Source organism: Macaca fascicularis, chromosome 17 (assembly GCF_037993035.2).
Source record: "Macaca fascicularis isolate 582-1 chromosome 17, T2T-MFA8v1.1".
NCBI classification, from domain to species: domain Eukaryota; kingdom Metazoa; phylum Chordata; class Mammalia; order Primates; family Cercopithecidae; genus Macaca; species Macaca fascicularis.
In genome coordinates this window covers 38,692,401-38,706,892 of record NC_088391.1, presented here as the reverse complement: position 1 = coordinate 38,706,892, position 14,492 = coordinate 38,692,401, and positions in this window count along the sequence as shown.

The following is a 14,492-nucleotide window of genomic DNA, read 5'->3' as shown; positions in this document are numbered from 1 at the left end:
AGAATGTTTTCCAACTTGGTTCCATTCTCCCTGTCACTTTCAGGTACACCAATCAAATGTAGGTTTGGTCTTTCACATAATCCCATATTTCTTGGAGGCTTTGTTCATTCCTTTTCATTATTTTTTCTCTAATCTTATCTTCATGCTTTATTTCATTAAGTTGATCTTCAATCTCTGATTTCCTTTCTTCTGCTTGATCAATTTGGCTATTGATACTTGTGTGTGCTTCACAAAGTTCTCGTGCTATGTTTTTCAGCTCCATCAGGTCATTTATGTTCTTCTCTAAACTGGTTATTCTAGTTAGCAGTTTCTGTAACCTTTTTATCAAAGTTCTCAGCTTCCTTGCATTGGGTTAGAACATGCTCCTTTAGCTCTGAGCAGTTTGTTATTACCCACCTTCTGAAGCCTACTTCTGTCAATTTGTCAAACTCATTCTCCATCCAGTTTTCGTCCTGTGCTGGAGAGGAGGTATGATCCTTTGGAGGAGAAGAGGCATTCTGGTTTTTGGAATTTTCAGCCTTTTCGCACTAGTTTTTTCCTCATCTTCCTGGATTTATCTACCTTTGATCTTTCATGCTGGTGATCTTTGGATGAGGTGTTTTCATGGGCATCCTTTTTGTTGATGTTGATGTTATTGCTTTCTCTTTGTTAGTTTTCCTTCTAACAGTCAGTCCCCTTTTCTGCAGGTGTGCTGGAGTTTGCTGGAGGTCCATTCCAGATCCTGTTTGCCTGTGTGTATCTCTGTGTCCAGAATTGGTGGGTTCTTGGTCTCGCTGACTCCAAAAATGAAGCCGTGGACCCTTGTGGTGAGTGTTACAGTTCTTAAAGATGATGTGTCTGGAGTTTGTTCCGATGTTTGGACATGTCCAGAGTTTCTTCCCTCTTGGTCTCGCTGACCTCAGGAGTGAAGCTGCAGATCTTCGCAGTGAGTTTTACAGGTCTTAAAGGTGGCACCTCCAAAGTTGTTTATTCCTCCAGTGGGTTCGTGGTCTCACTGGCTTCTGGAGTGAAGCTGCAGACCTTTGCAGTGAGTGTTACAGCTCATAAAGGTAGTGCAGACCCAAAGTGTGAGCAGCAGCAAGATTTATTGCAAAGAGCGAAAGAACAAAGCTTCCACAATGTGGAAGGGGGTGCGAGCAGGTTGCCGCTGCTGGCTTGGGTGGCCTGCTTTTATTCCCTTATCTGGCCCCATCCACATCCTACTGATTGGTCCATTTTACAGAGAGCTGATTGGTCTCGTTTATAGAGAGCTGATTGGTCCGTTTTGACAGAGTGCTGATTGATGCATTTACAAACCTTTAGCTAGACCCAGAGTGCTGACTGGTGTGTTTACAATCTTTTAGCTAGACAGAAAAGTTCTCTAAGTCCCCACCTGATAAACTAGACATAGAGCACTGATTGGTGCATTTACAAACCTTTAGCTAGACAGAGTGCTGATTGGTGCGTTTAGAATCCTTTAGCTAGACAGAAAAATTCTTCAAGTCCCCACCCCTCCCAGAAGCCCAGCTGGCTTCACCTCTCACTGGCACTTGCCCTGGGCACTCCGGCAGCACAGAGGGAGCTCATCCCTCCATCAAACCCCACAGGCACTGGCCGGCCGCACCAAGTGCGGGCTGCCAAGCCCGGGCCCACTCAGAACTCATGCTGGCCTGTGATGCCGCATGCAGCCCGGCCTCCCACCCAAGCCTCTCCTTCCACACCTCCCCGCAAACAGAGGGTGCTGGCTCTGGCCTTGGCCAGCCCAGAGAGGGGCCCCCACCGTGCAGCAGCAGGCCGAAGGGCTCCCCTAGCATGGCCAGAGCAGAGGCTGAGGCCAAGGAGGCGCCAAGAGCGAGCAAGGGCTGCTAGCACATTGTCACTTCTCATCACCAGTGGTGGCTGCAGAACAGCATAAAGATTGCCACCTGCTCCTTCCTCTGGAAGCTCTGTCTCAGAGGGGCACCCACCTGATGCTGGCCATATCTCTCCTGTATGAGGTATCTGTGGACCCCTGCTGGGAGGTATCTTACAGTCAGGGGCCATGGGTGTCAGGGACCCACTTGAGGAGGCAGTCTGTCCCTTAGCAGAGCTCGAGCACTGTGCTGGGAGATCCACTGCTCTCTCCAGAGCTGGGATGCAGTAATGTTTAAGTCTGCTGAAGCTGTGCCCACAGTTGCCCCTTCTCCTAGGGGCTCTGTCTCAGGGAGATAGGAATTTTATCTATAAGCCCCTGACTAGGGCTGCTGCCTTTCTTTCAGAGATGCCCTGCCCAGAGAGGAGGAATCTAGAGAGGCAGTCTGGCTACAGTGGCTTTGCTGAGCTCTGGTGGGTTCCACCCAGTTCAAACTTCCCAGCAGCTTTGTTAACACTGTGAGGGGAAAACTGCCTACTCAAGGCTCAGTATGGCAGATGCCCCTCCCTCTCAACCAAGCTTGAGCATCCCAGGTTGACTTCAGACTGCGGTGCTGGCATCAAGAATTTCAAGCCAGTGGATCTTCACTTGCTGGGCTTCGTGGGGGTGGGATCCGCTGAGCAAGATCTCTTGGCTCCCTGGCTTCAGCTCCCTTTCCAGGAGAGTGATCGGTTCTGTCTTGCTGGTGTTCCAGGTGCCACTGGGGTACAAAAAAAGAAAAACTCCTGCCACTTGCTCGATGTCTGCCCAAACAGCTGCCCCAGTTTCATGGTTTAAACCCAGGGCCCTGGTGGTGTAGGCGTCCGAGGGAATCTTCTGGTCTGTAGGTTTCAGAGACTGTGGGAAAAGCCTAGTATCTGGTCTGGGTAGCACGGTCCCTCATGGCACAGTCCCTCATGGCTTCCCTTGGCTAGGGGAGGGAGTTCCTCGACCCCTTGTGCTTCCCGGGTGAGGTGACGCCCCACCCTGCTTCTGCTCATCCTCCGTGGGCTGCACCCACTATCTAACCAGTCCAAATGAGATGAGCTGGGTACCTCAGTTGGAAATGCAGAAATCACCTGCCTTCTGCATTGGTCTTTCTGGGAGCTACAGACCGGAGCTGTTCCTATTCAGCCATCTTGCCAACCACACCATATGAGGCATTATTCTTGTAATATACTAACAATTTTTAGTTTAGAAAGATGTATATAAAAATAACAAAAAGGAAACAATAAATCTTTAGAAGTATTTCACTGAGTCCTTGAAACAGTTCAGAGATCTCCTGTTAGAACTTTGGATTTCTAACTAAGGTAGAAGATGAATTGTTCTGAGAGATTGAATGTGTAAGGATTAATCAGATTGGGTTTCCAGAGAATGCAGATGAATGATTTGGGAAAGTGGGGAACAGTGGGGCATGGGTTGGTAAAAACAAGTAGCAAGCAGTTTTGGGGTTGGAGGGCTGAGTAAACAAGAAGGTTTAGTTTAGCATCTAACAAAGATAGAGTATGAAGTAGCTAATTTGAAGACTGTCACACAATGTGTCCCAGACATTCTCTCATTGATGGGGAATGGTTTGCAACTCAGAAGGTACAAGGATTTGGATTGATTACAACTCCAAAGAGCTCTAGTCTCTTGCATATAGGAAATTGGTTCTGCGAAGGAATTAAGCAGGAATTCATATGGATTATGGAAGCAGCTAACATATCTTGGAGGCATTTTTGAATTGTTTCATGCTTATTTTAATATTTAACTTTGGCTTCAGTACTCTCTTACAATGAAATGAAGAGGAAACACATTGTTCCTTGTTTTTACTAATCTGGAAACAAGAAAGATGGACTCCTTAAAAGAAATTCTCAGCCCTAGATCCTGAAAAAAAAAAGAAAGAAAAAACAAAAAGTAATTCGACCCCATTCTTCTTTCATAACTGTTGTTAAAGGGCCTTATCAAATTTTTCCCTTTTTTGAGAATCTTTCTTTGAGAGTCTCTTTCAGACTTCTGGAATGGACTCTATGTGGTTTGTGGAAAGATCCAGATATTTTCGTATCTCTTTTACACATATCAGTCACAGTGACACTGGATCATGTTGTTCCTGTTTTTTCTTAAAACTTTTTTAGAGATGGGGTCTTGCTATAATTACTTAGGGTGGAGTACAGGGGCTATTCATAGGCACAGTTGTGGCACACTACAGCTTCAAACTCCTGGGCTTAAGTGATCCTCCTGCCTCAGCCTCCCAAATAGCTGGGACTACAGGCACACTCCACTATGCTTAGCTTATCTCTGTTTTTCTCTTCCATGGCACTCTGTTGCTTTTCTCCATGTATTTATAATTTAATAAATTAATACTTCATATTTGATCAGTATCTGTCTCTCACTAGACTATAGGTGCCAAGAGAGTTTGCTTTTATCTACACTACCTAACACAGTACTTGGCATAGGTAGTTGCCATTGATTGATTGGTTAAATATATGCCCAAGGAACTGTTTTGCCTTTTTCTATTTTATTTTACATATTTCATATGAAGAAAACATTTCAATCTGTTTTTAAGGCAGAACATTTTCTCACTTGAGGAGGGAATTTGACCATATCGACAAAGAACAAATTGTACAACGTGGCTAACAGTGCATGTGTAAATAATTTATGAATTAAAATGTTTTTGGGGTGTTAATTCCTAAAGTTAGATATTTACATTGTCTAATTCTCATTGATCTTGTTTGATTTTTCTCTTTGGTGGTATAATTGAACTTCTTCATTGCTGAGAAAACAAAAGAGGTAGGTGGCTGTATTAGCTCTTTCTCATGTTGCTAATAAAGACATATCAGAGACTGGGTAATTTATAAAGGAAAGAGGATTAATTGGCTCACATTTCAGCATGGCTGGGAAGGCCACAGGAAACTTACAATCATGGCGTAAGGGGAAGCAAACATGTTCTTCTTCATATGGCAGCAGCAAGGAGAAGTGCCAAGCAAAAGCGGGGAAAGCCCCTTATAAAACCATCAGATCTTGTGAGAACTAACTTACTATCATGAGAATGGGATGAGGGAAACTGCTCCTATGATTCAATTACCTCCCACTGGGTCCCTCTAATGACACGTGGGGATTATGGGAACTACAATTTAAGATGAGATTTGGGTGGAGACACATCCATATCAGCGTCATTAGAGCTTGGTTTCATTTCTGGCTTTACATGTGACTTTCGGCAAGGCATAAGCTGTGAGCCTAAACCTCATCTGTTGTAAAACTGAGAGAAACTCATTTGGCTATATTGTTTCTCCACAGAATGTTGTGAGGATGAAACAAAATAATTAAACATGAATTTTCTTTTGGTAAAGGTATTTGATAAATAGTATATGTTTGTATGCATATGCACACATATATAATTATTCCTTTTGTTTTGGCTATGCCAAATTTTAATATGGTATATAGTATTTGAATGATAGGGATGACTCCATAGAAATGATAAAAAATCATGATGGCAACTATTTAGCAGTACTTTATAATGGCCAAGTGTTGAGTTAAATCCGTATGTTTTCTTATTTCATTTACCCAAATATATGTTAATGACCTTTTTCATTCTCATTTTCACCCCTGCCACTCTCACTTGAACTCACTCCAGTGAATAAGACATTTGTACCCATGACTCCACTGAGTCATTTCCTCTCAGGGTTACTATTGGCTTCTATGTTGCCAAACGTCAGTGGTCCATTCTGCCCTCATCTCACTCAGCCCCACTGAACGTATGACAGTAGGTTCTTCTTTCTCTTGATGCACTTTGTTCACTTGACTCTAGGGCACCACCATCCCCTGGTTTTCCTGCATCGTCTTCATCTTCTTGACCTCTAAATATTGGAGACCCCCAGAGCTCAGATCCTGGCCCTCTTTTCTCTTCTATTTTAGTATATTCCTATAGGGATCTCACTCAGTCCTCATAAATTAAATATGTTTTATTCTCCGATAATGCACAATTAAGATCCATTTTTGATCCCTTTCTCAAATACATACCATATTCAATGGTCTACTAAAAATTTACATGTGAATATCTAATTCATATCTCTAACTAAACTCTTTATAGTTAACTTTCTTTTTACTTATTCCGAATTTAGTCTTCCCCATTTCAGTAAATGGCACTGCCATTTACTCAGTTACTTAGGCCCAAAACTTTAGAATCATTCTTATTTATCACAACTCACAATCTACCAGAAGTTATATTGAATCGACTTTAAATTCATCATGAATCCAACCACTTTTAGCTACTTCCAAGTGTCATCTTCCCCTTTTAAGTCACCATCATCACTTGTCTGCCTTATTGGGACTGCCTTTACCTGGTCATCCTGTATCCATTCCTGATTCCCTAGGGTCTGCTCTCCACATAGGAGCCAAAGTGATCATTTCAAAACACAATTGGATCATGATACTCCCCTACTCAAAAGTGTGCAATGGCTTCCCATCACTGTTAGAATAAAATCAAAATCCTACTGTGGCATATAAATTTCTCTATAAGTTACCGGGGCTACCTTTTATTTATTTATTATTTTTATTTTGAGACAGAGTATCACTCTGCTGCCTATGCTGGAGTGCAGTGGCATGATCTTGGTTCACTGTAACCTCCACCTCCCCTATTCAAGCAATTCTCCCACCTCAACGTCCCAAGTAGCTGACACTACAGTCGCCTGCCACCATGCCTGGCTAATTTTTGTATTTTTAGTAGAGATGGGGTTTCACCATGTTGGCCAGGCTGGTCTCAAATTCCTGACCTCAAGTGATTCACCTAGGCTAACTTTTAAATTCAACTCGTAAGTCAGTGAATAATAGTGTTACTGATTTCCTTGCTTTATCTCAAATTCAGCAGAATATTCCTGCCAGTAGGTCTCTCATTTGTTCTTCCCTCTGCTTGAAATGCTCTTCCTCAAATATTCACAAGGATCACTATCCCATATTCTTCATGTGTTGACTCAAATGATAACATCCTAAGAGGACTTACCAGCCCCTACTCTTGTCTGATCATGATTAGCTTATCTAGAATTATTTTCTTTGCAATCATTATTACGATCTGAGATTACAGGTAATTTCAATCTTGTTATTACAAGCTGCATGAGGGTAGTTCACTGTCACATCCTTTCTGTCTAGAACAGTGCTCAGCATATGGTAGTGTAAAATGTAATTTAAAAAATTTACCTTTGGATACCCCCTCTGTGATCAGTCTGATTTTCCATCTTTTATAGGAAAGGTAACTGAGACTCAGGGTGATCAAGTTACTTTGTCAAGATCATATAGTAAATTATACACCTTGGATTTGAAGACTGATCTGACAATAAATCTTATACTTCTAACTACTATACCATATTGCTTTCCTTTGTATGCTATACTGTCTTCACTCATTAATTCTGGAAATTAAGAATGCTGAAATTTCCATAAACATTAAAGTTTTTAGAATACTTATATGCATGCTTTGTTGTCTTCCTAGGATTTTTTTTTTTAAGTTTCACACACATACATGCTCACCAGCTTGTTTCAGCTTCCCTGAAGGAGATATAAAGAGGAGAAAAACACCTTGCAAAACACATCAATACAAAAGATTGTTAAAAAACAATCAATGACACATCACTGACAATTGGATAAATGTACAGATCCTTAGAATTTCAGACTCTAAAGTGAAATTGATATAGTCAGGTGACTTTTATCTCTTTGATCCCATGTGCAAGTTTAGCATAGGCCTGAAGCAGTACTTAAACCATAACACTGTTACAAGAGGAGCTATTGACTTTGGCATTAGAGAAGACCTAATGCCAGTTATTGAAGTAAGGTTTTACTGATTTTTAACACTAAAAAGATTTCTCTAAAAGTAGATCTAGCAATTGTCTTGTTAAAACGCTCTTAAGAAATGCTAAATTGTCTCCTCTATTAGCCATTACTTCATTTTATCTACATTTAAGACAAAAATCTAAGTGCAGAAATCAAAACACACTGCTTACCAATTTTGTAGGAGTTTCGTAGATGTTTGAATAGAAGTGGAAAAGTTGTCATTCTTGTGGCAAGAGTTGGACATCTGAAGACACCTGAAAAAGTTTTTCCTTTTCCATGAAATGTAATAGTTAGCATTTATGGAATCCTGGTTCTACCCCCTAGTAGTTGTGTGACCTTGTGTACATTACTTCTTTTTTGTGTTTCTGAGTCTGTAACCTGGGTTTATTACTAGAACCAACCTCATGGGATTTTGGTGAGGGTTAGAAGAGACAATGCTAAGCACTTAAGTGTGGTTACTTGGGAAATGCCAGCTATTATAATGCATGTATGACCACTACACCAGTGTTTCTCATCCTTGGCACCACTGACATTTGGGGTTAGGTCATTCTTTATTGTGGGGTGCTATATGTATGTGTAGGATATTTAGCAGCATCTCTGGCCTCTACCCACTCCCACCAAAGCTGTGATAACCAAAAATGTCTCCAAACATTGCCAGATGCCTTCATGGGAGGCAAAAATACCCACTTGTTGAGAGTCACTCTATTAGACTAATGCTTTCTATATGCTATCTCATTTAATCTTTACAAACAAGTTTGTGGAATAGGTAATAATGTTATTTCGTGTTTACAAATGAGGAAAGTAGAACTTAAGACAGTTAAATATTTGCCCTAGACACACAGATGATGAGAAATGGACTGTTGGTAGAATCTGACTCTGCCTAACAACAAAGCTTTGATGGTGTGTTACTTGCATTGACCTCAATTAAGATTGTCTTTGGTAATGTCTCTAGTTGATAGGTTGCTCCCGTGCAAATCGCCAAGTCAACATTTCACTGTATTTCTACTAACCCCTGACTCAGGAGCCTATGCTATCTTTATAGCCCATTCTCTTTCCTCCTTACAACTTGTTGCTCTTCTTCTCTTTTGCATTGAAGAATGGTATACCTTTCTATTAGGACCAATTTGTGAGTGAGGCTTCACAATTCTCACAAAATATCAATTGCACTCTCAGCTTGACATTAAAGCAAAAGTTTCTACCCTTAACTGGCAATAGATACAATCTGTGCTTCTGAGACTTGTTACTAAGAATAACATTTAACTGACTTTTGCATAAAATTTACTACAAGCTTAATCGAGAAGAATAAATTCAGGAAGTGTTATTCTAAGGAATTTGTAGTGCTTTGAGGACTAAGCAGAGAATAAATAAAATAAATGGATAGGCCTTCTCTTGCTTAGAAATTAAGGAGGCCAGGCACAGTGGCTCATGCTTATAATCCCAGCACTTTGGGAAGCCGAGGTGGGAGGGTCGCTGGAGCTCCGGAATTCGAGAAAGTATTCAGCTAGAAGGAGATGGAGAGGGAGATTAGGTATATTTTTCCATCTTTATCTTACTGCACCTTTCTGCTGCGTTTTTCACTTTTGTGGCTTTCATAATATTAACATTACGGGTTCTCCTCCTATGACTGATGAACTCCTTCTGTTTCTTTTCTTGGCTTCTTTTCTTTTTGGCAGTCTCTAAAATTATTGTGCCCCAGGGTTGGGTCCTCAATCCACAAGTCATCTCACTTTCTATATTCTTTCAGCAATGTTATTCAGCCTTATGGTTTCAGATACCATTCTTTACCAATAGATTTCAAGTCTGTGTCTTTAAGGCTATGCTCTAGCTTGAAACTCAACTGTTCAATTACCAAATAAGCATCTCTAAGGAATGTTCCACAGTCACTTCTGTTTCAATAGGCTCCCCAAAATGGGCTCCATTTCCTCAGGTGGTGGCACCACCATCCACCCAGTTGCTTAAACTAGAGTTTGTGCATCATATAGAATTTTGCAATTACTTACCCCTCCATGCCCAATCAATCACCAAGTTCTAATAACACTAATTCCTAAAGGTTCCTTCAGTTCATCTTTTCTCTGCATATTTACTGTCGCTGCCATTATCTGTCATCAGAGCTACTGCCACCACCACCCCAAAGATCATAAGACAGGATATTGTCCAAGTTGTTAGCAATGACTACCAGCCTTTCTTGGCACAGCCTCCACCATTGCATTACTCTTTGTTCATTACTCTTTGTTCCTGCTACTTGTCTTACAGTGAATACTCAAGCAAAACTTAACTCCTTGTGATTCTCTATACCAACCAGACTGATTTTCACTTCTCTGCCTTTGCCCAGCTGCTCCTTTTGTATGGAATGCCCTTTCTCAATTATCTCATTTCAGAAAGTTTTTGGCAAACCTTACTGTTCCCTCCCCAATACCTCTCTCTCATAATCTCTACCTTGATATACCTTCTGCATACACACAGCCAACTCTTTGGGACAAAGCCATAGCAAACATTTCATAAATGTTTGTTGAGTGAATGACTATGTCAGCTATCTCACTGAATTGGTAGCAATCTACTTCACTAAAAGTGCTTTTTAAAATAATGATCTCAATGCAGTTTAGATTTTATGTGATTTACAGATGAGGGTTAGAGATGGCAGAGATCCTGGCTTATCAAACTAGATGTTGGTATAAAGTTCTTATGCAGTAGGAAGAAATGTATGGACAGTGGAATTAGATTCTGGGTAGGAAAGCTGGATGTTTGATCCAGTATTTTTGTTCAAATCTCTTGGCTCCAACGTACAGCCCTTGACGCTACACCTCTCAGCATTACCTCTGGGGGAAGAGTAATGGGGAAAATTCAAACAACAAATATAGGCATGTAGGTTAAAATTTTTTATATTAAACACAGTATTTAAAAATCATAGGTATAAACATGTAAAGTGGCAAAACAGATATAGAGAGGATAGTTTTTTATATTACTATCCTCATTTACTGAAATGATCATTGCAAAATTTATTCAAGTAGTCATGTCTCAGTGAATTAGAATACTACATGATTTTAAAAAGTATTACATACATTTTAGGAACAGATTGCACATATTAGAAGATACCTGTTCTTTAGATCCAGAAATATACGTTTCTCATTAGTGTTTATAGTGTTATGTGAATATATATTCACTGCCTCTTTTCAGGGTTGTTTAAATGTGACCATATTTATGATATATGCTATGTATTTGAACATGTATCATGTACGTATACAAAGTAACAAGCCTTTCAAAATGTCATTGTCCTGAATATTTATAAAATGTCACATCAGCGTTAAAAAGATTTTCAAGTAATAGATATTCTGTGGCATATGCAGTAGTTGTTGAGTGTATCATTTAATGAATTAAAATTGTTGGAATTTTTAGGGTGTATCGTTATTGACCAATTTTAACCAAAAACTCAGAAAGTTTCATTATTTTCTTTGTCAAAAATCTCTCTCACTGAGGGCTGAAAGACATCTATACAGTTATAAATAGCGTCATAAGGATGTCAAACTTGACTCAGGTGGATCAACAAGCCATTATTCCTCTCATTTGTACTCATTTTTAATGATCAGCACCTGAGCTCAACAGTATTTTTGTGACAATTTCAATCTACAGGACTGAGAGAGCTGCTGTTTATCTATATCTCACTGGAGACATTAGCATTAACGAGCTGACTGCTGCACTGCCTGGTGCCAACTGTGGGTCACATTGGTATGAAGGTAGCCGCCTCTTGAGGTGGACCATGCCATCTCTATTTTCCGGGCAACAACTGGCAGATAAATCTTCCACTATTAACATCAGTGTGAACTGTAATGCTAGCTACCTGCATTATGGCCTCGGGTCTAGGAAGGGAAGCATGGCACTATTAGCACAACCTATACACATTACCCATAAGAAGCAGAAGGAACTACATATATCAGGTGAACAAAAGACACCATTAGCCTTCCCGTTGTCCGTATACAGTTAACTGATACTGTTGTCCTCACTCTTTTGAATCAACATGAACAAATTCAGAGCTACCAATACACTGATTCTAGGTTGGCATAGTTTTATTTTATAGTGGTTTATAGATGTCTGCTGTAAAACAAGTAGGGTTTATTCATTGAAACAATTACTTTGATTTTCAATCATCTACATTCTCTGAAATCCACTAATATTAATAATATTTTGTGTGCCTGTGTGTTGAAGAGGGAGGGAAAAATTACCATATTCTTTTCGATGTGAAAGTTCTTTCTGTTCCTGGTAGTGAAATCAAGCTTTTAGAGCAAATATGACCCTGGAAATCTGGTTTTAACTAAAAAAAAAATATATTCTTGCATTACTATTTATTAAAAATTTTAAAAAGTAGTTTAGATAGTTTAGTTTTTCTTTTCTTTTCTTTTTTTTTTTTTTTTTTTTTTTTTTGAGACAGAGTCTCGGTCTCTTGCTCAGGCTGGAGTGCCGTGGTGCTATCTGGGCTTACTGCAACTTCTGCCTCTCAGGTTCAAGGGATTCTCGTGCATCAGCCTCATGAATAGCTGGGATTACAGGCACACGCCACCATACGTGGCTAATTTTTTGTACTTTTTTTTTTGTAGAGATGTGGTTTCACCATGTTCCCCAGGTGGCCTCAAACTCCAGAGCTCAGACAGTCCACCCGCCTCGGCCTTCCAAAGTGCTAGGATTATAGATGTGAGCCACCGTGCCCGCCTAAATAGTAGTTCTGATCGGCAGAACTTTGCATAACAAATATTTCCTTCTCTACTTCCTGGGATTCTCACAGTTCTTTGCACTTTCAATCTTAGAGTAGGATAACATCTGATCAATTTAATTGTTGATGGCCCAGAACATCTCCCAGTAAAAATTCTTTTTGCTTTGAGCAAAGGATGAATCAATTTGGGAAGGAATGAAAGTATCCTTTAAAAGGTGGCTGCACAATGGCAAAGCAAACAACTGGAAATTGAAAACTGGTTATTTGCTTTATTTTAGGTGAAAAAAAGGGAAAATCTCATTATTTAAATTTAGTTTTTAAAATGAACTAAATGAGTTACTTGTTGAGATACATACCAAACCTAGATTGGAAACACATGTCTTATGGAAAAATTATTCTTACCCTGTACCTCAGAAAAATAGTTTCCTATCCATTTTTTCCTGGTGCAAATATATGAGTTCTTGCTATTTGCATCATTTGGAAAACAAATGCATCAGAATTACTTTCTTTTTTTGCTCCCCAAGGGCATAGTAGTTTTATCATTAAATTCAGGAGTAGATAAATGCTGAAATAACATAAACAGATCCCATTGTATATAAGTAAGCCAATTTAAAGTAATTTAGTAAGGGAAAGGCTCTATTGCTTTCTTAATTTTTTTTCTGAACACTTTGCTTCATTGTAACATGTACTGGGCCTGCATGTTTTAATGTTCTTTTTTCTCTTTACGTCCCCCTTTGGGGTTTCAGTCCACTAAACTCAAAAATCATTGCCTTTCGGGGATTTATTGATATTTAAAAGCAGATCCCAACATCTTACAAATTGCAATTGTAGCCTGTGTAAGGTAATGGTCAATAAATAAGGGAGAATAAGAACACTACAGCTAGATTGTGAGAAAAGAAAAGGAAAAAAGCTTACTACATTCTTTCTAAACAAACAAAAAGGCATAATTGGAAAAATTCATTTTTATGTTTCCTTACATTAGATGGGACCACTGAGTGAAACATTCACTGATGAATTACTCCTGTAATCTGTGTAGGAAAAACAGCTACTGGCAAATTAAAGAGTCCTGGAACAGAGCCATGAGAACTAAATGGCTAAAAATGAAAACAGGAAAACATTTGAGAGTATTCTACAGAATACAGATCTTTCAACACCTCCCCCTTTTCACTGGTTAATTCATCGTCATGGAAACAGAATTTATCAAAATGTACTTGCTCACTCCTAGTGACCCAGTGAGTAGACTTAGAGAGCTGGTGAAAGGTAACTCAGGCTGAAGCAATTTTTACAAATGATATGCTGTGGTTCATACACTGGTGAATTTTGAATGGTGCCATTGTGTCAGTCGAACAGGTTTCCAAATCTCAAAGGGTTCGCTTTTTTGTTTGATTTTTAAAAATCTGCCAGGCAGAGAAACCAGAAATCTTTGCTAGTGAGTGAGCACAGGTGACTAACTCCATGGAAAGTGGCCAAATTTAGGTTTGAACTCAACTTTGCCCCTCAATTTGCTTCCCCCACCCCGCTTGTCTAAAGGATGTTCAAATTCAGAATTTGGTAGACATTTCTTTGGTTCATTTATCTGCCTCAGCAGCTCTCTTCTGTTCTGTAGCTCAGAAATGCAAAAATCCTTCATTCCTCATTGTAACCATCTCCTCTTATCTTTACCAAAAGCTAGGTGTTGGTAATCAAAGCCTGGCGCGTCTGGGCAGTTTGCCGCTGACACCTTTGCCAGACTAGAATTAACCCTACAATGGAGTACCTTCTCGGATTCAGGAAAATGACTCGAGGGATTCCCTAAGGAAAAGTGCCATTTCACTGTTTAAAAAAAATTAGGCATCATCTTTGTAGCTGCCAAATTCAAGGAAGGCTGATTTTTTACTTTATTTTATGTTCGCAATTAGTGACTTGTTGTCATGGAAACCACGCTTCAGATGATTCTTGAACTTAAATGGCTGAATGTGATCAGGCAAAAGCCCTCCTCTTTTTTAGGCTCAGTAGTCAATGTCTCTCTCTTTGGTTATTCTGATAACAGAATCACATGAAACATCTATAAACATGCAAAATAATAGCATGGGGCAACATCAATTAAAACTGAATATTCAATAATTCATTCTTTAATTAAGG